At 41.2% G+C, this 23,655-nt stretch overlaps 1 protein-coding gene and 1 pseudogene across 31 annotated transcripts in view; one reads left to right on the top strand and one right to left on the bottom strand.

Moving 5' to 3' along the window:
- ABI3BP (ABI family member 3 binding protein) overlaps window positions 1–23,655 on the top strand; it is a 285,033-nt gene that overhangs the window by 48,772 nt on the left and 212,606 nt on the right. The window lies entirely within an intron of this gene.
- LOC138849446 (cyclic AMP-dependent transcription factor ATF-4 pseudogene) lies at window positions 185–22,770 on the bottom strand (annotated as a pseudogene).

Here is a 23,655-nt window from a genome sequence, read left to right as displayed (position 1 = left end):
TTTCCTGTAGTCTTTCCCAGGTTGGTGAAAACAAATCCATCTTTTTAGGTTGAAACCCTTAATTCTCATGAATCTCACATTGGATTCATGAGCATTTTTTTTTAACTTTCATTATAAAATAATTTATTACAACACAGCTTCAGTATGAGACTCCTATGTCCAAGCACACACACTCCTGACTACCCTAACTAGGGGACCCTTTTTTCCCCCTTGCCTTGCAGACCTCTTCCATTATATTTTTCAGATACCATATGTTCTTGGCCAGGGCATCAGCCTTATCCTTCTGGGTTTCATTCTTCCTTTCCAGCTCTTTGCACTCACCAAGCAGGGCTCCTACTCTGCCTTCTTCTTTAGGCAATACCTGGTGGCTGCTGCCTTGTTCTGTTCCATCCTTTCCAGATTCTTACCTAGCTTCTCACCCTTTACTTTTGTTGCCATCATATTCTCTCTGGGAGGGTCATAAGGTTTGGGATGAACAAAGGCTTAAGGGACAGCTGGAGATGGCAGGCTCCTGTTCAGAGAGTCCCTGGAGGTAGAGGAGCTATGCTGGGGAGAGCCTGGGTAGGACTCCAGGCTTATATAGATGCCCCTGTGCTTATCTCAAGAGTTATCCTCCCGTTTACCCATAGAGGAATCATGGTCGTGTAAGAAGTGAGGCTGACTGCCTATCTCCTTCAGAAATTTCCACTTCACTACCTCGCTCTAAACTAAAGGAATCATCTGGAGTGGAGGACAGAACCCCTGGAGAAAGAGTAACAGATTATAGGAAGGGGAAACCTGGTCAGTTTTTGTTAAACTTTCTGTGAGATGGCCAATTGGGTTCAAGATGGTGGGGAGGGAGCACTCATTAGTCTCCTGGACTAGGGGGACAAAGAGATCACATGAATCATCCAGGTGACAAAAAGTTCATCTGGCAGTTTCCAGGTCATCTGTGCCCAACAAGGCATCAAAGCCAAACTATTTCAGATCAGTTTTCTCCAAGATCCAACCTGTGTCCAGAGAAGGCATCTTCTTGCTGTTTTCTGCATCGTTGACCAACGCATCCACAGCCAGCCATTTAGAGAAGCCTGTCTGTGCATTGTCACCAGTGAACACCTGAAGTTTGAAGTACTTGATCACCAGTAGGTAGCCATCTAAGAGACCCAGGCTTTCTTCAAGCCCCAGAACTGATTGGTTGAAGGAGGACATCAAGACTCCCGCCATTACCTCACTGTTCAGGAAGCTCATCTCGGTCAAGTTGGTGGGGTTTCTAGGGGAATCAAGGAATGTGCTTAATTAGAAGATATCCTTGATGGTTAAAGCAATGCTGATGCCAGATGTCATTAAAGGCACCATGGCTTAAGCCATTGGGAGCTGCTGCTGCCTAGCTTGGTATTACTACCACTACAGCAAAGGCAACTCTTGCTGGCACTGCTGCTTCTAATAGTCCATGGTGCCCATGGCCCTGTAGGAGGAGAGGAAGGAAGGTACAGAGGGACTCTACATCTATGAGTGGCTGGAGCAGAAATGGAGCATATCTTTTTAGTGCTATTTTCAAATTTTATCCAGAATTTGGGGATCTCTATTTTTTTTTACATTCGTTTTCCTCATGATTCAAACTACTAGCTTGTCCTGCAAGGATTATTCCTGTAGTTCCCTAACTAGTCTCTAGTTTTGCCTTTCAGAATATTCTCAATGGAGAACCCAGAATAATCCTGTTAAAATAAAACTCAGATCTTATTATTTCTCAACTCAAAAACTTTCAATAACTTGCCATCTCAGAGTAATTTACTAGAAGGCCCTACCAACCTGGCCCAGTCATCTCTTACTTTAGTTTTTACCGTTTCTCCCTTGTTCATCTTCCTACAGTAGACAAACCAGGAACATTCCTTTCTGTGAGCCCTTGTACTTGGTGTCCCTCTAGCCTAGAATGTGTTTGCCCCAAAGAATGACTATCTTCCACCCTTCCCCCAATTCTTTATCTGAGAGTCAAGCCCTCCATATCCTTTGTTGAGACTGTATGCCCTCCCGATTCTGACCTAATTGCTTCCTCACTTTTCTTTCCTCCTCAGGATTTATCTCCACCTGTGCTAGTCAGGAGAGGCTAGGTTAAGCCTCAGTAAAAACCCCTGAATCTCCATGACTTAAAATACCAAAATCAGACTGCTTCCTCAGTTCTGGTTGCTGACTATGACCAGGGCTTCTGTTCTTTGTAGTCCATCTGTTCTCAAGTTCAACCTGGTTAGTTGCCTCCCCACAGGAGGGAAAGAACAGAGTTGGAGGGAGGGTCTTGCACTAACACTTTAATTCATGGATCTAGAAGTGGTACATGCCCCTGCATTGCACAACCTATAGGCAAGAATTGGGTACATGGTCATGAATAACATCAAGGAGATGGGGATATATACTCCTTTCATGTGCCCTGAGTAAGAAGGAATCAAATATTGAGAAGCAGCAGTGGCATCATCTAACATCCTGTATGTCTTACTTACTATGTCTTTGTCATCTCTTCTTTCTACACATTAAACTCAATGAAAGTGTGGCTTTTTAGCCGGCGCCATGGCTCAATAGGCTAATCCTCCACCTTGCAGCGCCGGCACACCGGGTTCTAGTCCCGGTCGGGGCGCCGGATTCTGTCCCGGTTGCCCCTCTTCCAGGCCAGCTCTCTGCTATGGCCAGGGAGTACAGTGGAGGATGGCCCAGGTGCTTGGGCCCTGCACCCCATGGGAGACCAGGAAAAGCACCTGGCTCCTGGCTCCTGCCATCGGATCAGTGCGGTGCGCCGGCTGCAGCGGCGGCCATTGGAGGGTGAACCAACGGCAAAGGAAGACCTTTCTCTCTCTGTCTCTCTCTCTCACTGTCCACTCTGCCTATCAAAAAAAAAAAAAAAGTGTGGCTTTTTACTTATTCTGTTCACTGTTTTGTTCTGTTTCATAGAGGAGAACTTCACATGTTCTAGATATTCAACCAATATAAGAGATTGTGCTTGTATAAAGATGCTGAGGGAAAGCACTTAGAGATTTGTCAGTAGATGGAAAAGATTCCATGTATAATGTGTTATTAAAACCATTCTTGTTATTATTTAATTTTAATTAAAAGAGATCTTTAAGATGAGAAATATGAACATATTATCAAAATAATGGAGAATACAAGAGGAGAAAAAGTTAAAATCCCATGGAGAAACAAATAGGTCAAATATTTAATGTGGTTGCCAATACAATGACCAAATATATGGAAACTTTCCAGTATCATTTACAAGGGGGAAGAAGTCACACAATGAACTTGTGGCAAAGGGAAACTAGATCAGCACAGTCATTCATGACAATAAAGTTCATCTGCTTTTTAGAAGCCACCCTTGTTCAAGGAAAGGGAACTTTGAGGACCAGCCCTGTGCCCTGCCCTGATGATGATAATGTGACACTTATCTAACATGTATTGTGTGTGATTCTTCAACCTCTGTCAGGGACAGGGCTGTGTTTCCTCCTCAGGCCAAATCTGTTGTTTCCTGGGGCAGACAGCAAATCCCATGGGAGAAATATGCAAGTGGGATTCTTGGTGTCAAGTCTACCAGTTTTGCCTGATGACACAGGGCCAATGGCTCTCAACGTGATTATGAAGACCCTATGCTGATTTTATGAGAGGAGATATCTCTTAGTTTCCCTGTCCAGTGCATCGCCAGGTGACTTTATGATTCTGTTAAAAAAAAAAGTTAAAAATGAAAAGAATGATAAGCACATTTACTTTTGCCCTGGGCTTGGTGGAATTATGCTGTTTCTGACAATAATGAGAACTGCTAATAGGCATTTTCCGTGAGTACTTTGTGTCTTGTGGGTTTACATGTTTACATAATTTGTCTGGTTCTTCAACTCAGTCCCAGAACTGTGGAGGGAAAGGGTTCACTACCCCATGAGTGCTCATGCAGATGGACTAATTAATCTCTTACCACCCAAAAATACAATTGTTGTGCTAATATTACACAGATAATGTGTGATATAAAACCAATGGAACTGTTTGGATCTTGTTTTTGTGTCTCACACCGCATGTTTTTGGAGTGGCTGAATTTTTGTAAAGCCCCTGTGATTCCTTAACATAGTAGTTTATTGCTACATCACTTATGTAGATGGATTATAACAGTGAAGGACAGAGAAAGGAGATACTAAGTGAGGAGAGGCTGCTAAGCAAATTGCCTTTCTAAAAATAAATGAAAAGAGAGGAATTTAGGAAAACCACATTAGCAAAAATAATCCTTAAATTGATTAGAACAGATTCCGTGACAAATGGCTAGCCAGTGAAATCCTATCCAAAGGGCATTTCCAAAATTTCGTGATTCCCAGCCCTCTTCATCCTTTTTAGAATTTTGCCAAAAAAAAAAAAAATCAGAATGGTTGCATTTTTGAACCAAAGTTAATACTTCCTGTTTGTGTTACTGGTTCCAACTTTGAGGTTATTATTGCCACATTACCAAATAACAGTCGATCTTTCAGCTGGTCACCGAATTATTGCTGAAAGATAAATTCTTATGTATATTTCACAAATGCCGTGTTTGAGAGGAGCATGTTCTGATGAACATCAGAAATGTAGTGCCTAAGATCCCTGTTTCTGGTGTTTAGGAGGGAGAAAGATATGCAGTTCAGTCCAAGTGCTAACCCCCAGTCTGCCCAGTGTCATGGAGAAAGAGAGAGAGAACAGAAACATTTTTTAGTCCTTTCCAATTCTGAGGTCCAAAGTATCCATGAATGCGCTCCTTCCACTTGAATAAAATTGGCCTGTTCGCTTTTTCTAACTCCTTTTGCAATTTCAAAAAGTTGTAGAAATGTGGAACTATAAGACAAGTTTACTTTCATGCAAAAAACATTTCAAAATCTTTGCTTTTTTTATAATACACAATGTTCCTGACCTTTTTGAAGACTCCTTAAACATCCTTGCACACACACTCTTTAGCCTGTGCCAACAACACTGTTTTATGATAGTCCATTTCCTTTCCCATGTATGGGCCCAGCCTTGGTATGACCTGTATTCTGCAAGCACTATGAAGTCATCTACCATTGTGGTCTACCCTAAGGATGGAGGGAGAAAAGGCCACAAAGTAGCACTGAGAAGGGTGAATTGGAAAGGTGATGAGTTTGGTGATTATAGAAAGGGGGAGGGTGGCTGAGTTTTCAGGCCAAACCCATGTATATTGTGTCGCTCCCCCTCTTCGTGGAGGAGCGACACTAAACCCTGCGCTGTTCTTTCGTCTGCTCGGCCCTCCCCGGGTTTGCTGCTGGTTCTTCCCGGGTTGGCTACTATCCCTTCCACCTCCGTGGAAGGGCGGTTCCCCCTGGCCGCTTTCCCCACTTCCGCAGGGGAGCGGCACACCGCCGGCCGGCTCTCTGGGGGGCTGCACAGGTGTTCCTTCAGCTAGATGTTCCCCTTAGATGTTCCCCATAGATGTTCCTGGTGCATGCCGTCTCTCTCCTCCTTTATAGTCCTCCTCCGCCAATCCCAACTCGGCTGCCCACACGCCGAGTACGCTGCTCTCCTCCAATCAGGAGCAAGTCCTACAGTTTATTAGCTGAACTGGAGGCAGCTGTGCGGAAGCTGTTTACTTCTCTCCCAGCGCCATATTGTGGGAGAGCAGATGCATAGAATAAGTCTTAATTCCGGTAACTCAGTCTAGTCCGGTTTGCTCCCCACAGATCCCCCTTTCTTTTTATTTTTGGCGTTGATACGCGCCTGTCTTCGGTGTCCCGCGGCACACACTCTGCTCTACTTGCTAGAGTTGCCACAGGTTCTTACAAGTCCTATCAATCAGGCAAACCGAATCCGGGTCCTCTCTTCGCCATGTTGTGAGGAGGTTTTTAGGCGCTGATGCGTGCCTGTGTTCGGTGACCTGCGGCGCATGCTCTGCTCTGCCTGCAGGGGCTTACAAAACCTAGCAATCAGGCAAACCGAATCCAAGCCTTCTCAGCGCTGTGTTGTGGGGAGGCCTTATTGATGTTAATTCGTGCCTGTCTTCGGTGACCTGCGGCGCATAAGCTGCTAGCCGCCGCAGGTGCTCATCGCCTCACTTAATCAGGCAGACCGAATCCAAGCTCTCACATTGCAGTGTTGTAGGGAGGCCTTTCTATTTCTCTATTTCTCTATCTCCGGGCATTCCTATTTCTCCCATTTTACTTCTATCTTCCAGCATTCCTATTTCTCTTTTACTTCTAAACTTCTGTTTCTCTTATCCCTGCGGCTTTCCGGCGCCTCGCCCCGCCGGCGGGTTCCCGGCTCTGCGCCGCTTCAGCCCGCGCCTCATCTGCGCGGCTCGGCTTTGCACACACACTCCGTGGTCTCGCACTTAACCCTTTCGCGTCTGAACCACGGCCTCGCGCCAGCCCCGTTCCCTATCTATTCACGCCCCGTGCTCTCTCTGCACGCGGTGGCTTCCACAAGTCACACAGCGTAGCTTACGTGTACGCCACTAGCATTCAATCTAAGTTCCCCGGGCTAGCCTGGCGAATTCAACCCAGCTTACGTCTCCGCCCCACGGTTTGGCTTCCCGTCCTTTGCTCCCCGGGCTAATCAGACGGATCCCAATCTGGCTTACGTTTCAGCTTCTGGTTTCAACTTTTCGCCCCCTATTCCCGGGCTAACTTGAGAATCCCAAAGTGGCTTTCATGTCCGCCTTGGCCTGCCCCCCGCGGCTTCAATTTCCCTAACATTTTTCTCTACCCGGTATGTTTCCCCAAGCTTTCCTCCAACAATACTCCTCCCTCATTTCTCCTGGCCTCTCCCCACAGTCCGCATCCGAGTCTGTTTGTTCTAGCTTTCACTTTCGCTTTCGACCTTAGAGATTTCTCCCAGCTTCCCCCCGTAGTCCGTATCTGAATCTATGCCTAGGCTTTCAATAGCTCCTTCCGGCACCTTTATCGTCCGGCTTTTCCCTAGGCTGTTTGCTAGTCTCTCTCTCCGGTAATTTCCCAGTTCTTCCCATTTCTTCCCTCCTAAGTTTCCTATCCGTCCTAGGTTTCCTATCCGAGTCACGGCACCATTATGTCACTCCCCCTCTTCGTGGAGGAACGACACCAAACCCTGCCTAGGCTTCATATCCGAGTCACGGCACCATTATGTCGCTCCCCCTCTTCGTGGAGGAGCGACACTAAACCCTGCGCTGTTCTTTCGTCTGCTCAGCCCTCCCTGGGTTTGCTGCTGGTTCTTCCCGGGTTGGCTACTATCCCTTCCACCTCCGTGGAAGGGCGGTTCCCCCTGGCCGCTTTCCCCACTTCCGCAGGGGAGCGGCACACCGCCGGCCGGCTCTCTGGGGGGCTGCACAGGTGTTCCTTCAGCTAGATGTTCCCCTTAGATGTTCCCCATAGATGTTCCTGGTGCATGCCGTCTCTCTCCTCCTTTATAGTCCTCCTCCGCCAATCCCAACTCGGCTGCCCACACGCCGAGTACGCTGCTCTCCTCCAATCAGGAGCAAGTCCTACAGTTTATTAGCTGAACTGGAGGCAGCTGTGCGGAAGCTGTTTACTTCTCTCCCAGCGCCATATTGTGGGAGAGCAGATGCATAGAATAAGTCTTAATTCCAGTAACTCAGTCTAGTCCGGTTTGCTCCCCACATATTGTGCAGGCACAGAAGACCCAGCAGCCCAGAGTTGGAAGTCCAGTGATGTATTTCCCCCAAAAGGCTATGAAGTCATCCTACATGGGGGTGAGGGTGGGGGTTGAAGAAGTATACTTGAGGAGCGAAGAAGATCAAAATTCACATCAGAAGGATGTAGGATGATGTTTTAGAAGTTGGAAATGGAAAGAGACAAAGAAGATAAAAACCAGACCAAGTAAGCAGCTAGGGTAGCTAAGTGGGATTTTACTTTAAAAAGAAGGAAAGCTAGCATAGAAAATGTAGCTACACTGCACAGAGAAGAGGCCAACAATTCAAGGCCAAGACTGGGGAATGGGCATTTGGTGTGGTGGTTAAGATGCCACTTGGGAGGCCTATACCCTCTAACCTGTTTGAGTCACAGCCCTGCTTCTGATTCCAACTTCCTACTGACACACACCCTGGGGGTAGCAGGTGATGGCTCAGTATTTGATTCCTGACACTGAGTAGGATACCTGGATTTTTGTCTGGCCCAGTCCTGTCTGTTGTGGGCATTTGGAGAGTGAATCTGAGAATAGGGAGGACCCTCTCTCTCACCACCCCTTATCCCTCTCCCTCCCTATTTCTGTCTATCTGCTTCTCAAATAAAAAAAAAAAAAGTTGAGATGTTTTTGTCTTTATATACCCAATGCAAGAGCCTCTTCCTAAAAATAATTGTTAGTTATAAAATTGCTTGTCACTCCCCCTCTTCACAGAGGAACGACACTAAACCCTGCCTAGGCTTCATATCCGAGTCACGGCACCATTATGTCGCTCCCCGTCTTCGTGGAGGAACAACACAGGACCCTGCGCTGTTCTTTCGTCTGCTCGGCCCTCCCCGGGTTTGCTGCTGGTTCTTCCCGGGTTGGCTACTGACCCTTCCACCTCTGTGGAAGGGTGGTTCCCCCTGCCACTTTCCCCACTTCCGTGGGGGAGCGGCACACCGCCGGCCGGCTCTCTCGGGGGCTGCTCAGGTGTTCCCTTTAGATGTTCCTCTTAGATGTTCCTGGTGCATGTTGTCTCTCTCCTCCTTTATAGTCCTCTTCCACCAATCCCAACTCTGCTACCCACACGCCGAGTATGCTGCTCTCCTCCAATCAGGAGCAGGTCCTACAGTTTATTGGTTGAACTGGAGGCAGCTGTGTAGAAACTGTTTTACTCCTCTCCCAGCGCCATATTGTGGGAGAGCAGATGCATAGAATAAGTCTTAATACCAGTAACTTAGTCTAGTCCGAGTTGCTCCCAGTTGCTCCCCACAATTGCTATTGCCTATTTTTCATTTTTTTCTGATTTTTAAATTTGAAGAATCTAAATAACATATATACATATTAATAAATGAAACAGCATATTCCATTGTATTGTATACCAAGTTAAAGTTAGATGTAGATCAGTTTTGCTGCAAGTAGTTTTGTCAACTTTGTTTTGAAATCTTTGTCAAATAAATTGATAACAATAGTAATACTACTCTAGTAGTATACTTCTGTGACTATTTGAAAGTTTATATTATATATTTTATAAATATAAAATTAAAGTGTTTAATTTATTTTCCAGTACACGTGACATACATGTACATATAGAAGCTTTTTTTCTCATTTGTTTTTAATTTTTTCTCATTTTCTCATTTATTTTTATTTTTTTTACAAATAAGAATCATATGTATTTATAGTATACAGCATGTTGTTTTGCAATAGTTACCTATGGTGGAATGGTTAAATTAAGCTCATAAGTATATGTACTACCTCCCATGGCATTTTTTTGTTCTGGGAATACTTGTTTACTCTTAATAACTTTCAAATACACAATACATTGTTAATAATTATACTCACTATGTTATATAGTATGTATCTTGAACTTTAAAAATAATTTTGAGATGAATTTAACTGGACATGGTAGGGGAAGCTTCGATCACATTTAAGGGGTTATTTATCAACAAGAGATTAAATGCCTTTTCTCCTCAGAGACCAGAATGCAAATAGAAAAAATTGGGATTTTATGAATAGTATAAAAGTGGATGACACATACTAAGTAGTGATCTTTTTTGGACAGAGCAAAGAAAGAAGGTAAAATGGAAGTACTGGGAAACATTGGTTCATGCACAACCCATGGCAAGTGATTTGCAGGATATGAAACTTTCATCTGTGTGTGACTTGTTCCTGAGTCTCTCCTGTTTTATAAAAAAAATGACTGGGCTCTGAACTAACCTGCACTGAAATGGGCAAGGTTAAGTAGGGACAAGCGAAAGAGAGGATGTTTCATTTTTCTCCAAAGTTTAGCTTTTCAGAAAATAACCACTGCCCCAGAACCCCAGGATGCTAATGCACAAAGTCAGTGGTGTCTCTGCCTTTGGTCTCCTCCATGGTGAATGCCAGTTTGCATCAAGCTGTGAAAGATAACTCTGCAAGGATGCCTTGGGTGCCCAACATCATAGCAGATCAGGGAAGGGAAAGGTAGCATTGGTTCATGAGCCAGTGGTGATGGTTTGCACCATCAGTGAAAGTGTCGGTAACTCAAGAAGCCTGGAAGACAGGAGATGAGTGGGTTTTCAGAATAAGAAGTGCAGGTTGCAGAGTAAGCTAAGTTGCTTACTAGTTAAAGTTGAAGCTTGGATTGGAAAGGAGTTCTCTGAAGGAGCACAAGACTGAGCTTTGTTGAACTGCTAAGTGATTAGGTCCAGAGGGAGAAGAGAAGTAAGGGAGAGAGATGGAAACATGAGGGCTGAAATATCGTGTGTCACAGTTAAAACCAATATATGCATGTGTGTGAGGTGGTGCACGTGCATGTGCAAATATGAGAGCATCTACATTAAGGTGATCAAAGGTTTCCAATGCTATAGAGAAACTGTGGGGAATGGAAACTTTAAACAGATGTCTGGGACATGGCATTCTCCAATTTACACTAACTTGTCAGAGTCATTTTTAGAATCATTAAATCCATTGACCTTATTCAAATGCTGGTTTGAATAATACATTCTTAGCTAGACTCCCGTGCACAATTACTGTGGCAGATAAATGTTGAGAATTAGTCCCCCATTGTACTTTGGAGAGGACTTGGGTGCATCTTCATGTCCTCAGTTGAATTTTAATATGCTGGGGTTAGTGTCCTGGCCTCTCCCCATGCTGCCTCGGCTCCATGAAACTGGCCGTCATGTTACTGTGAGTGATTCATAAGAGATGAGATGCCTGGAATAGGATGGACAACAGCAAGATAAAGTGCATGTATCTTCAGATGTTTATAGCTCCTAGAAATAACTCTTCACTTGGAGGAAATATTTCCTTGGCCTCAAGTGTTTATGAACTTAGGTTCATTTTAAATTATATAATGGATGAAGAATATTTTGACCAGTAAGAGATTTTGATGCCTTAGGCCTTACATATGCCTTATTGAATGAATTATCCCAGATATCAATACCCTGTTTTTCCTCAGTCTGGAAACCCTTTCCTGTTGTTTTCTGAACAAGTCCTTCTTGACATTCAAGACCCAGTTCGGAGGCCTGTTCTTTGGTGATATCATTCCTGACCCACCCATTTCTAACTGGTCCACGTTCCTTGAATTACATCAGATTGTGGCTCACTCCTCTAACTAGAATAAGGAACCCATAAGTCTATATTCTCTAATATAATACCGTTTCTTTGAGGAAACTCATTGGTTCATCTTGGAATTATTTCCTATTAAGCGCAATGTTTTCCATTTGAGAAAAACATTGTAGTGGTTACTCATTCATAATACATTTATTGATTATCTTCTTTCTGCCATGGAGAGTGGCCTTGTATAGCTTAAATGTACATATGATCTCCGTCTATACTTATAGAATTCATGCTGGGTTGAAATGCAAGGAACTTTAAAAATCCACAGTATACTCAAATAAAAAGGAAATCTATGAATAAGATCGAATTAATGACTACCACTGAATTGTATAGTTTAGAAACTGCTTTTCACAAACTGTTCCATTTCTTGTCCCCAGTGTCTCCCAGAGGGTAGATATGATCAATCCTATCCTATAGGAAAGAAAATGACATTCAGAGAGTAAGTGAATTATTCACATAATATTTGAAATTGTGGGCTTAACTTGGCACTAAAACAAGGTTTTCTGGCTCCAGTCCCTGTGTCTGTTTCATCTAATTCTCCATCTTTAAAGCGTCACCCCTCATAGGACCAGACAAAGAATCTCAATGACAGATACATCAACATTCCCATGACCACAAATGTTAGTAGTAATTTCACACACAATATCATGTGTTGATCCAATTGCCATATGGATTCAGTATGGCATTGCAAATGTGATGAAAAATTGAGTCAAGAGCTTTCTCAGACAAATACCTGATCCTTAAAGTGAATAAATACCAAATTTCACCAAAATAAATTCAGTTGTGAAATGACTGAAACAATTGTCAAAATTTGCCAATTCATTGCATGGATACAGGGTCAGTTTATCTACTATCAGATGAGGATCCTATGGAGTAATCAAAAATGGTACTATCATTCAAAATAAGAAAATGGAGATATATTTATGTTAAAGAAAATACAGATTATAAAACAGACTATTATCCTGTTTTTCTACATATAGCATACCCTGGAGAAAGTGTCTGGAAACAAATAAGATAAATTTTAATGGAAGATTTCTCTGCACATTAGATAATGGATAACTTAACATTCTTTCCTCATTTTCAACTCTTTTAAATTTTTGTTAAAATAGATATGTATTATTTGTATGCTTTTTTAAGTTAAAGAATCAGTGCAGGGATTCTTACTAGGGTAGAGGGGAAAGAGAGATGAAAAAGGGCCCTGGGCCTGGGGTGGACAGTTAAATGAGGATATGACTTGGAGAAGACAGAATTGCCTGGAGTTATGGGCAGAATAATTCTCAGACTGGAGCTCAATCACTTCATTTTCATTTAGATTTTGGCTAAAAATCAAGTTAAGAACAACTGGTTTTAAAGGCATGTTCTGTTTGAAGAAGAGAGCTGGACTGATTGAATTCCACTTAAACTCCCATTTATTTTTAAAATGTCTTTTGTGTATTTCACCAAAAACAGCATTAGTTTTCCTACTTAAACTCTTGCTCTGAGTCACTGAGTTAATGGTTGCTAAGCACTAGTGAGGCACCGTTCCTATCCTGTGAATATATTTTATAAGCAACTAAATTTCTAATTTTCTGCTATTTATTTCTCAGCACACATGGAGTGTACATGCTTGTATGGAGCTTAGCAGGGAAAAATAATCTAGGTTTCCTTCTAACACAGTGGCACATCTCTTAATGAGGACTAGAGGAGCCCTGTACAATGTGCCCTTCTGTCCTCTGTAGCTTCGTGGCACAACCTTGGCCCTGTTACAGCCCAGCCACACTGATCTTCAGGATCTTCAAATCCAGCAGCCACTTCTTCCATCCATGCATCTGCTCGTGCTGTTCCTTATGCCTGAGAGCACACTTCCTGCCCTCCTTCCCCACCTAATGTTGACTGGCTATTTCTTACCCACTCATCCAGTTTGTGACCTCTTCAGGTCTTAGCAGTTAGGAGCTCTGAGAGGCTGGTAGTGGCAGTGCAGGCTTGATTGTTTACACTGGTGTTCCCTTTGTGTCTGTTTCCCACTGCCAGCAAGTTGCTGTGTCCTCTGTATCTTTTTTTTTTCTCCCAGTGTCTTAGCTTCTGCAGCCTACCAGTTTTTACCATCTCAACTTCAACTTATTTCAGTCTCTTATTATATCTCCTGGCTTCTCTTCTTTTACAGTTCAAATTAGCTCATGCTACATTGGGGAATAGCATTGCCAGTGGGAATTAGCCCCATTTTCAGTGTCTAAGGAAGAATATTTCATGTATAGAATTTGGAATGCTCAAAGAATAATCTCACTCATTCATTTCCTGATTTAGCGTTTTGAATGGAGTGGAGGAAACATTTCAGCTTCTACACTCTAAATATAAGAAAATATTAGAAATTACTTTGTCACATAAAGACTTATGGAAGAAGCCTTTCTTTTATTTCTGAAATTTAAAAGCAGGAAGAATTTTTTTGTCACATGAATTCATTCAGTTAGGTTTTGCTAACATTTTGTGAATGTTATAAAATTCTATTTTAAGCACCTAGTCTTAATCTTGTGCCACATCCACCATTCAAGATGGGAAAATTTTAGTAATGTCGGACAAGTGGGCAAAAATACCAAGCCATTTTGGCTTTTGTTTTCTCATCTAAAAAAAGTCCAAATGCTACATCAATCACAAAACTTCACAGATGTTAAATATGAATGTGATGAGAAATTTTAATCATTTATTGACTTGCAAACATTGCAGGAATTTAATATGTTTTAGTTCTTACTATGAAAAATAAATAATAACAAAAAATCAAAATAGCAATATATCGTGAGTTACTGTAGATAGCTATTTATTTGCATAGTCAAAAGAGCCCAACAAAGGCATGCGATTCACAAGGCCAAAGTGGACATCAAATTTCATTTCAAATCTAAATATACATAATAATACAGTTAATCCTCTAGAATTTGGGGTGAGTAAATATTCACACAATTAGTATAGGCTAAAAGACTCTTAAAACTGAAATGACTAGAGATTAATTCTCCCTCCATTATAGTCATTGCTGAGAGTGTCAGTGACGATTGTGTTGCCTGGTGAAAGTTATCTCTTGCACTCTGGGTAGGTTGTAGTAACTATCTATTAAAGTAATCATTGTAACAAATTAAGTGGTTTTGCTTTCATAGTGACTAAAAAGAGGAAAGTCTCAGTGTTTTTGTTTTATGCTGCTATAACAGGATATCACAGGCTAAGTAACTGATAACAAACAGAACTTATTTGGCCGATGGTTCAGGAGGCTGGAAAGCCCAGCAGCACAGTGCTGGCATCTGCCAGGGGCCCTCTTGCTGCATCATTACGTGGGGAAAGGCATCACATGGTGAGAGAGATCCGCAGAGAACTGAACTTGATTTTATAACTCGTTCCCATGTTAATGACAATTACATTCATGAAGGCAGGCCCTCATGACCTAAATGCCTCTTACAGTTCCCCCACCTCAACACTTTGCATTACAAATTAAGCTCCCAATAAGTCAACTTTAGGAATCATATTCAAATCACAGCATCCAGTTTAAAATGATTGGTTTTATTATCTAACTTACAATCAATGGTAGGGAATAAAACAAAATAGCTCATCTTCTGATTGGTCACGATTTGCAGTTGTCCTCAAGCAAAGGAAACACTCTTAGATAAGATGCCAGAGCAAAGGCAATAAACGTACAAATGGGCAAATGGAATTACATCAAGCTAAGAAGCTCTGCTCAGCAAAGAAAACACTCAGCCAAGTAAAGAGACAACCTGCAGAATGGAAGAAAACACTTGCAAAGTACACATCTGATAAAGAATTAATATCAGATTATACAAAGAGCTCAAGTAACCCAACAACAACAAAACAAAAAATCCAGTTAAGAAATGGCCTAATTATATGAATAGGTATTTTTCAAAGGATGAAATACAAATGGCCGATGGACACATGAAAGATGCTCAGGATCACTAACTATCAGCAAAATGCAAATAAGAAGCACAATAAGGTTTTACTTGACCCCAGTTAGAATGTCATCCAAAAATCAGAAAATAACAAATGCTGATGAGAATGTGGGGAAAAGGTACATTAATGCGCTGGTTGTGGGAATATAAGCTAGTACAACCATTATGGAAGGCAGTATGGAGATTCGAGATGTGAAAATAAATGTACCATATGACCCAGCCATTCCAGTCCTAGGAATTTACCCAAAGAAAATGAAATCACCATATGAAAGAGTTATCTGTGCCCCCATGTTTATAGCAGCTCAATTCATAATAGCTAAGATAAAGATATGGAATCAACCCAGATGTGCATCAGCTGATGACTGAATAAAGAAATTTACACACACACACACACACACACACACACACAAACATATATACACACACACACATATATGGAATACTGCTCACTCATAAAAAAATGAAATCTTGTCTTTCACAACAAAATGGCTGCAACTGGAAACAAGTATGCTTATTGAAATAGGCCAGTCCCCAAAAAGGTAAATATCATGTATTTTCCCTGATTTGTGGTAACTAATATAGAGTACCAAATGTAACATATATGAATGAAATTGACATTTTAAGATTTTATTACTGTTCATAGAACTTGTCTATAGTCTAAAGGAACAGTGGTTTTCCTACTTACTACTTGCTAAATTCTTTATTTAGTGGAGTGCCAAGCTTGTGATAATAAACTTAATTGAAAGTTTGTTATTCAAAAATTAAAAGAAAAATATGAAAGGAAGGAGGAAAGAGAGTGGAAGTGAGGGAGGTTGAAGTATCATTATGCTCTTAAAATAGTATATATGAAATAAATGAAATTTTCTCCTTATATAAATATAAAAAATAAAATTAAAATAATGGAAAAGTTTGACAGTTCAGTTTCTTAATAAGTTAAGCATAAATTTACCATGTGACCCAAAAATTTTTTTAAATTTTTTATTTTTTTATTTATTTGACAGATAGAGTTATAGACAGTGAGAGGGAGAGACAGAGAGAAAGGTCTTCCTTCCATTGGTTCACCCCCTAGATGGCCGCCACGGCCAGCACCGCGCTGATCCAAAGCCAGGAACCAGGTGCCTCCCTCTGGTCTCCCATGTGGGTGCAGGGGCCCAAGCACTTGAGCCATCCTCCACTGCCCTCCCAGGCCACAGCAGAGAGCTGGACTGGAAGAGGAGCAACCAGGACTAGAATCAGGTGCCCATATGGGATGCCGGCGCTGCAAGCGGAGGATTAACCAAGTGAGCCACGGCGCCGGCCCCTGACCCAACAATTTTTTTAAAGATTTATTTACTTTTTTGATACGTAGAGCCACAGAGAGAGGGAGAGACAAAGAGAAAAGTCTTTTTTTTTTTAACTTTTATTTAATAAATAAAAATTTTGAAAGTACAACTTTTGGATTTATAGCGGACTTTTCCCCCCATAACCTCCCTCCTACCTGCAAACTACCCCATCTCCTACGCCCTCTCTCATCCCATTCTTCATTGAGATTCATTTTTAATTATCCTTATATACAGAAGATCAACTTAGTATATACTAAGTAAAGATTTCAACAGTTTGCACCCACACTGATACACAAAGTATGAAGTACTGTTTGAATATTAGTTTTACCATTAATTCACATAGTACAACACATTAAGGACAGAGATCCTACATGGGGAGCAAGTGCACAGTGACTCCCATTGTTGATTTAACAATTGACACTCTTATTTATGACGTTAGTAATCACTGAGACTCTTGTCATGAGCTGCCAAGGCTATGGAAGTCTCTTGAGTTTACAAACTCCGACCTTATTTAGACAAGGCCATAATCAAAGTGGAAGGTCAGAGAGAAAAGTCTTATATCCACTGGTTCACCCGCCATATGACAGCAATGCCTGGAACTGGGCCAATCAGAAGCCAGGAGCCAGGAGCTTCTTCCAGGTCTCCCACATGTGTGAAGGGGCCTAAGTACCTGGGTCATCTTCCACTTTCTTTCTCAGGCCACAGCAGCAAGCTGGGTTGGAAGAGGAGCAACAGAGACACAAACTGGCCTTTATATGAGATGTGAGCACTACAGGCAGAGGCTAAACCTAGTATGCCACAGCGCTGACCCCCAGGAATTCAATTATTACTTGAGTACATTACTAGGAAGATGGATTAGAGACCAGAGCTGGACTTTTTTTTTTTTTTTTTTTTGAGGCAGTGTTACAAAAATGGATAAGCGAAAACCAGCTGAAGGGAGATGGCCCAAGGTCAAACACTGTTAAAGGGAAGACTTATGACTGACCCTCTCCTGTTTCTTTGTCAACATACTGTTAAGACGGGATGATCCATGGTGGACTGATAGCAAAGTGCCTTTCTTAGAGCCTCCTTAATTCTCATGGGCCACAATTCTTTAGTACATGAGGCCACCTAGTTTCACTCTATGACAGTTTTCCTCAAGTCCATGGGAGACTTTTTTTTAAAGATTTATTTGAGAAGCAAAGTGACAGAGATAGAGGAAAGACAGAAAGATAAATCTTTCATCCACTGTTTCATTTCTCTGAATGGCCTTAATGGCCAGGAATGGGCCAAGCTAAGTCAGGAGCTGGGAACTCCACTGGGGCCTCCACTGTGAGTGGCAGGGGCCCTAGTACTTGGGTCATCTCATGGAAGATGTTTGATGTGAAATCTCAAAACAATCAGCTTTATACATCAGTTCTGGGTACTTATGACCTGACAACTCATGAAGATTCCAAGTATCTAAAATTTATGGCAGATTAAGCCGTTTGTCCCAACTCTATCTCGTATTTTGATTTATGAACTTTGAAAAAAAGCTATCTTTGTTTAAGACTGTTCTGTGAGTGGCAATGCTTTATAAAGATGACAACATTTTCATCTAATTAAGAGTATTTCCAATTTGCTCCTTGGTGGAACATTTTCACAATGGAAATATTTAATCTTACACATGTAGAATTTCTTATTCTACTAGTAGAAAGTATTCATTATCTGTTCTGTCTTGTAAAGAAGCACTTTGATTAAGTTTGACTTCTACTTGGTTAAAAGAATTTAATGTGTGCCCAAGTTGGAGTTATTGAGATGAAAAAGGAATATTAGTCCTTTGGAAAATTGATATAAATTAGAATGGTAGATTCTGTTTTTGATATCTATCAATCTGAGAATTGTATAGGCAAGCAATATTTTTCCTTATGAAACTTATTTCCTATTATATTCAAACTTATCTTCTTCCATCTTCATGAAAATAATTCTTACACACAAGAATGTCAACATTATATTTTGTTGCCAAAAGTGGCTCATTTATGCCTGGTATTCTGTCAGCTAAGGGTGAGTGGGAAGGGTATGAGAGACCTTGAGTACCCATGAAGAGTAGTTATCTTTCTGTGAAGAAACCACTGTATGGCTTTGTCTGCATTTACCATTAGGCATTTATTTAAATGTTATCATTAAGTGTCTATTACAAATAAAAGATTATATAGTTTTGTTTTCCTGGCAAATATTATGCAAATAAATATTTATAATTACATATAATGCTATATGTAATTTTCCCTTATTTACAGAAAAAAGTTTATTATAATCAACATTTGAAATAAGTGTAACCAAATAAGTGTTAGAAATGTGCCAGGGAATTCCAATACAATCCCATCAAGGTGCACGTACCAATGCCATCTCACTAGTCTGAGTGATCAGTTTCAGTTCATAATTGATCATAATGATAGGATTAAGAGTCAAAGGGATCACATAAATAAGACTAATGTCTGCTAATACTAACTGATAGAATCAAAAAGGGAGAGAACAATCCAACATGGGAAGCAGGATACACAGCAGACTCATAGAATGGCAGATGTCCTAAACAGCACTTTGGCCTCAGAATCAGCCCTTAAGGCGTTTGGATCTGGCTAAAGAGCCCATGAGAGTATTTTAGGGATGGAAAGCCAAGACAGTCTGGCAAAAAAAAAACAAAAAAAAAACAAAAAAAAAAAAAACACAAACGCTAAATGAAAGATCTCTGTGAGTGAGATCCCAGTGGAAAGAACGGGGCCATCAAAGAAGGAGGTACCTTTCTCTGAAGGGAGGAGAGAACTTCTACTTTGACTATGGCCTTGTCAAAATATGATCAGAGTTGGCGAACTCAAGATGTATTCATAGCCTTGGCAGCTCATGACAAGAGCCTTGGGTGATTACTGGCGCCATAGATAAGAGTATCAATTGTTAAATCAACCACAGGAGTCACTGTGCACTTAGTCCCCATGTAGGATCTCTTTTTCTAATGTGTTGTACTAGGTGAATTAACAGGATAACTAGTACTCAAATAGTACTTTATACTTTGTGTTTCTGTGTGAGTACAAACTGTTGAAATCTTTACTTAATATATACTAAATTGATCTTCTGTATATAAAGATAATTGAAAATGAATCTTGATGTGAATGGAATGGGAGAGGGAGAGGGAGATGGGAGGGTTGTGGGCAGGAGGGAAGTTATGGGTGGGGGAATCCATTGTAATCCATAAGCTGTACTTTGGAAATTTATATTTGCTAAATAAAAGTTAAAAAAATAAAAACAAGAAATAAGTGTAACCAAGAAAGACTGATATTTTGTGAAGAAAACTGGACGATGTCAAAATATTGCCTTCAGTACCATACTTGTATGTACTGCTGAGTGACAGTAATTGCCACACTTAACTGACGCATGCCACAGAATCAGTAAATCTTCGAAACATTATTTTGTGTACAAGAAGCTTTGCATAAAAGACTACATGCTGTGTGACTTTATTTCACTGAAGCCTAGAACAGGCAAAACTAATTTATGGTAATAAAAAAAAAACACAACAGTTGCTTCTAAGAGGATGGATGAGGTAGCAACAAACTGGGAATGAGCATAAGGAGGCTTTCTGGGTTGATGGTGATATTCTAACTCTTGATATGGGTTTGTGTCACATAGCTAAAAGGCATTTGGGAAAAACCATCAATATAAAGTTTAGATTTATGAGTTGTATTGGATTTAAATTTTATCTTAAAAGAAAAATATAAATAATATTCAAGTCTAGTTGATGACCTACATACTAAAGCATTTAGGAATGAGGAGTATGGAGCTGCGACTTCAGACCCTTCCACGGAGCCCATCCACCTTCCATCAAGGAGTATCTATTGCCAGCATTTCTCGCTTGGAATAGCAAGAAAATGTTAGCAAATCATCTCCCTGGATTCTCATTAAAATCAAGCAGGAAAAGAATAGAAGGAAAGAAAGCAGGCTTTTGTTAAATTCCTTGGCCTGTTGGTTGCTTCCTCTTTTACATGTATTAGAAAAAAATAACTACTAAGACCCCTCCAGTTTCCTAAAGTGGCACAGAAATAACATTAAAAGCCAGAGTTTGACCCCTCAGCATTTACCCCTTGCTTCTCCACCTGTAGGCAGCCTACCCTCACAGAACAAAAGTATTTTGTGACTAGTTGAACAAACCAAAGGGCATTTTCTTTGTACATTGGATTTATAGTCCTTCCACTGTCAGCCGCAGAGGGGGACATAACCGTGTGACACTAGAACCACTGGCTTGTTTGTCTGCTTTACCAGAACGCATGGGTTCACAATCAGACACCAATATTTGAGTTTATATCCAGTACCTAATGGTTAGTGAATGGATACAAGGAAAATCAGATAAGTAAAAATGTATATTCCATCTCTAAGTCCTATTGTGTACTGTTATCCGAATACCTGAGACTAGGTAACTTCGAATAAACAGTAAATCTATTGCCCCACAATTCTGGAAGTACAACATCAGGGTCATCCGGGGCAGAAGGAGAGGGCAAGAGATCTAGAGGTGGGAATTCACCCTATTATAGTGGTATATGAAGTCATTCATTAAGGCAGAGTCCTCATGACCTCAATACTTCCCATAGGCCTCACCTATGAGATTAAATTTCTGCATGAGTTTTGGAGGAAATGAAAACGTTGAAACCATAACATTCCCCAAAGCATATATAAATTTTATTTAGATTTTTTAAGACAAATACATGGTTGTTGATTGCATGTGGTTGTCCCTCTCAACTACTCCCCAAAACCCAGCAAAATCCAGACTTCAAAGAGTTATTGTTGGACAATCAGTTCAAGGGATTGTGTACAAATGATGATCCTTTATGTCTCAGGATGAGACGTCTTCTTAAGAATGAGAAGCTGTTGACTTAGAAGGTAGGGCTATGAAAAGTAATTTTCCTTCTTGGCTGCAGGTTGGGTTACAGGGTAGGTAATGAAGTCATTGCTCCATTGGTAAAACTATTAGCCTTGCCAACCAGTGCTGAAATGCCAACATTGGCAGGTTCAGTCTGTCTCATCTGGTCATCCAGAGTCACTAGACAGTGAAGTATTGGCCTGGAGAATCAGCACACTGGGGATTCTGACCAAGGTGGAAAAACTGTGCTTGTTCTAGCTGAAATGGAGCTCACTTAAGCAAACAGCTGAGCAAACAAACATAAAGTGCCCCATTAATAAGGGAAGATTTTATCCTTCAGGCTTTTGACAAAGTGCTATTTCTTTCAAACGTAGCAAACATCCCCTGGGTATTTGATGAACATAATGTCCTAATAAAAGAACTAATAAATCGACTCCTGGAGGTTCTGACTGTATGGGAGCTGCCCGGGTGTGGCTTCAAGAGGAGATCTCTCAGGTGAGCCATGACCTTCTGCTTCCTGACCACGGAGAGCACATGCTGCGTGTGGGAGCAGGTCTTCCAGCCGCTGTGTCCTGGGAAGGGCATCCACTCCTGTGCCTGTCTGGAAGCTGAGATCACAGGACGCTGTAGTCTGGCTTCTAGCTCATGTATGATCATATATGAATAAAGTCAAGTTCTTAGTTCATTTAAAGGCCTCCATTCCCTGAAAACTACAGAAGCTGTTCACGTGGCTTGTGAGAATTTGGCAGTTTTTTCTCTGTACAATTTTAATAATGCCAGCTTTCTTTAGCTTTATAGAAGTCTTGTTTTATCTGATCATAGTAAGCAGGTTTTTTTTTTCTTTTCAGATTTGTGTTTACAGAACACAAGCAAGGAGGCCCTCTGTCCACCTCCAAAGCTGCTTGTTGCTAATTTGCTATTTCCTGAATGCCCACAACCTCTTTTCCTCTATTGTTCTTATTTAGATCCCCAATTCAACATTTGAGTGTGTGTGTATATATATATATTTATACACATATATATACATATATGTGTATATATGTATATATGCATGCACACACACACATATACACATATATGGTGAAATGATTTTATTTGTAAGTTAGGGAGCTTAACATTAGCAGTGTTTGTGGCTGAGTCCCTGTCTGGCCTCTACCAAGCATTCTATCACCAATGTCCCTCATTACTACTGACAGCAGAATTAGAAGGCAGGCAAGATAGGAATCAAAGGCATGTAGTAGGAAGGGCATGGAGGGTGAGGGCAGATTGAGGCCTATGAGAAGGTGTTAGAAGATGATAGGTTGGTTACCTTTATCAAATCACCCAATTTTGTAAGTAGCAATGTTTTATGTGGTCTTTGTGAACATGGCTGTTGTATATAGCCACAAATAAAAAGGTGGATTGAATACTGCCACTTGGAGTTTTCCTGTGCACAACCTGAACAACTGTCAGTAACATACCTCTTTCTGGAAGACATGTTGTAGAACTCCTGCATGTTTACAGCACACTAGTTCTTTCCAAGCTCTCCGAAATTCCCCTGTTGGACCTTGGTAAAACTCCTTTCCAAAAGAGTTGGGAAGACAGTGGTAGAGATCGATCATAATTCCAATTTGGAAATCCAAAGAGTCAAGATTCCTTGAGATATCCTATGGTTCATAGCTGGAATATAAGAAGTTTAGAATGTATTGAAATTTAGAAAAGATATGTCCAGCATTTGCTCTGTTTTAAATTACAGTTGTGCACATACACATACCACCACTCTACAACACTGCCACCAGAGAAATGTAATTCCCTCTACCTACCTTGTTGTGGCACGCTGTCATACCATCCTCCTCTCTGTAGCCAGCTTAGACTGACTCCCTCTCTGCTGGAAGTTCTTGAAGCATCTTTCCATTTCAACACCAGTGAATGCAACATTAACGATGTCCAACATTTTTCCATAGGAACATTTGATCTTCATTTTCTTTGAAGTGCTTAGCTGAGGGGCATGCGCTGTAGCGTAGCGTCTAAAGCCACTGCCTGCAGTGCTGGCATCCCATATGGGCGCCAGTTTGAGACCCGGCTGCTTCACTTCTCATCCAGCTCTCTGCTATGGCCTGGGAAAGCAATAGAAGATGGCCCAGATGCTTGGGCCCCTGCACCAGTGTGGGGGACCCAGAAGAAGCTCCTGGCTCCTGGCTTTAGATAGGTGCAGCTCCAGACTTTTCAGCCATTTGGAGAGTGAACCAGTGGATGGAAGATCTCTCTCTCTCTCTCTCTCTCTCTCTCTCTCTCTCTCTGCCTCTCTGTAATAAATAGATAAATAAATGAGTATTTAATTAATAAAGAAATATTTAATAAATATGTAAATACATAAAAATATTTTAAATAAATTTTTGAA

Source organism: Oryctolagus cuniculus, chromosome 4 (assembly GCF_964237555.1).
Source record: "Oryctolagus cuniculus chromosome 4, mOryCun1.1, whole genome shotgun sequence".
Classification (NCBI taxonomy): domain Eukaryota; kingdom Metazoa; phylum Chordata; class Mammalia; order Lagomorpha; family Leporidae; genus Oryctolagus; species Oryctolagus cuniculus.
The sequence above is the reverse complement of the archived record's forward strand: the minus strand, read 5'-3'. Positions and strand labels throughout refer to the sequence as shown.